The 2,669-nt window shown below is 45.6% G+C and overlaps 1 pseudogene; it reads right to left on the bottom strand.

Moving 5' to 3' along the window:
• Nucleotides 1–493: 493 nt before the first annotated feature.
• On the bottom strand, nt 494–1,947 carry LOC132226271 (ornithine decarboxylase-like; annotated as a pseudogene).
• Between the last annotated feature and the right edge of the window lie 722 nt (nt 1,948–2,669).

The raw sequence follows: 2,669 nt of genomic DNA, 5'->3' as shown, positions 1-2,669 counted from the left end.
GGTCGACGCTCTATCCACTGAGTCAAACCGGTTAGGACTAAATCGTACCATTTTTAACACATTTGTTTGGAGGGCTGTATTGAGTTTGGGTCCTAGTTGTATCACTGACTGTGAACTCAACATCCACTTTTATTTTATTTTTATTATTATTATTTTTTCAATTTCCAAGGTACTTTATTGTTAAAACAGGTCACCACACTAAGTAAGCCTTGGGCCAGTTGTGCTAACGCACAAGCTACAAATGCTTGCCTGGCAGCTGAGGGGCGCTCTGCAGTAGTCTGTTTGAGAATTGAATAAAAATCCATATAAAATAAATATTCAAATAGTTTCCACAGGAACACTTAAGTGTGCCCCGTCACTTAGGCTTTCCACCTTATTCCATCTGTGCCAACCCCACTTACAAAGACATTCCAAACTAGCAATAATTAAGCCAAATGGTCCTCCCAAATCCCTTAAGTCAAGCTACTCTACATAACAGCCACAGGAATGGCGTCTACACGTTTACCTAGGCTGACGCGCAGGCTGCTGGGAGGCACTCCATCTGCTCTTCCAGGCGCAGGACACAGGCAGGGCACCGGCGTCCTCCTCCGCCTCCGAAGGGAAGTTGTGGTTCTGGACTTGCTGCATCAGTTGCCATGTGGGCCCTGACATCACATAGTAGATCCTCGGCCTCTGGAACCCACTGAAAGTAGTAGCCGCAGCCACGGTGTAAGCACCCATATTTTCCAAGAGCATCCAGTCCCTCACATGCATATAGGGCAAGCCGCAGCGCTCAACGCTGCGATGGAGGCCGTCACAGGTGGGTCCCCTGTGGATGCTGGATGAGTAATACTTCTCATCTGGTTTGGGCCTTTCTACAGAAGGGATTTCACGTGCGCATGATCATAGAGTATTCCATTAAATGATCCATATACTCTATCATTCACGAAATACATAAAGGTCTTCTCGCTTGACTCGTCTTCATCATCAGAGCCTGTTTGTTCCTTTAAGACCAGTTCCAGTTTTTTTGGCAAAGATATTAACTGCAAGTGTGAAAGCTGATGCAACATAGTATCTGCGCAGCTCAGCTATGAGTGTCACTCCTGAGTCTGATGGAAAACACTTGTCCAGGGCTGGGTTGATTACACTGGTGACCTCCTCAAATTTAAGCTTTGCATCCTCAGATCCAGGAAAGCCACCACCAATATCCAGAAGGTACATGTTGAATCCAATCTCAGCCCCCATGTCAAAGACACAGCGGGCATCAGAGATGGCCTGCACAAAGGTCTCAGAGTCAGGTCAGCCACTGCCCACGTGGAAGCTGACACTGATGACATCAATGTTTAGCTCCTTGGACCATCCCAAGAGAAGCCTGCTGGTCTCGAGTGTGGCACCAAATTTGACACTGAGAGGACAGACCGCTTTGGAGTCATCGGTGGCAATCCACAAAACCAGCTTTTGCCTTTGGATGTACCCTGGCAACTTTCATCAGCTCAACTTTGCTATCGAAAGTCATCATCTGGACTCTGTTATTGGCAGCATACTTAATCTGAGATAATTGTTTACAAGGGTTTGCATAGGTGATCCTCTCTGGAGCACCCCAAGACTCTGCACCAATTGTATTTCAGTCTTGCTGGCACAGTCAAATCCCGTCCCGATGGCATCTAGGGTCTTCACTATGGTTCTGCTGTCATTGCATTTGACTGCATAAAAAGGGGTGACCTGAGGAAGAGCTTTTAACCATCTCAGATGTTTCTTTAGAATGTCTTCCAGGTGTGAAACATAGAAGGCATCCTTATCATTGGAAGAAGAGACTTCATTAATTTTTTGATCCAGAATGTCCTTGGCAGTAAAGCCCTCATTGAGGAAATGGCAGTCAAACTCTTCATTACTAACGTTGTTTATGTTCATGGTTTCTGGATGTTATGAAACGAAATGCAACACAAAGGAAAATGAAGAGATGGGACTTAGGAAATTACTGCCAGCTGTTCACAAACATGGCTCTCCAGAAACTCCCAGTCCACAGAACTTCCAGTCCACAGGAGACAGGTCCTCTCGGTGCAGCACTGGGAATGCCTTGGAGCACCTGACACCTCATGCTGACTTCATGGAGCTGCCGCCCAGCACACAGGATCACCGGCTGCCCCCATCGGCTGCCTGTCCAGCCACCCATCACCTTGCTCCCTCCCGTGGAGACCGCCAGCCCCAGTGGTGCTGGAACACTGGCAGGGGGGTTGCAGCAGAGGCTGAGGGGACTGACAAAAAAAACTACATCCACTTTTATATAAAAGTAGTGCATGAATTCATGCACATTGAAAAGAAATTAATGAGAAAAAAATATTTTAGTATCTCTATTCGCCCTTTCTCTATAATAGAAGTGTCAACTAAATTCACAATTGACAATGACAGATGGAAACACACACATGCGATTGGCGCCAGTGAGAACTTTGTATGTATCACATATGTGCGAGTCAACTTAGCCTTTTATTGATATAGAGTAAACTTGCTTAATTAGATCTGCTTTCTGATTTAGCTAAATTTTTTCCAGCCCAGTGAAGCACCCCAACTTCTCTTTCAGGTAATTGTCAGCAGTGAATATCAACATGAAGCAGATTATTATTATAGATCATGCGGGGAGAACAAAGGGTTTGACTATATTCTGCACAGTGAGAAAACCTGAAGTCATTTTC

Source organism: Myotis daubentonii, chromosome 2 (genome assembly GCF_963259705.1).
Source record: "Myotis daubentonii chromosome 2, mMyoDau2.1, whole genome shotgun sequence".
Lineage (NCBI taxonomy): Eukaryota > Metazoa > Chordata > Mammalia > Chiroptera > Vespertilionidae > Myotis > Myotis daubentonii.
Note: the sequence above shows the minus strand (reverse complement) of the source record. Positions and strands in the feature narration are given on the sequence as shown.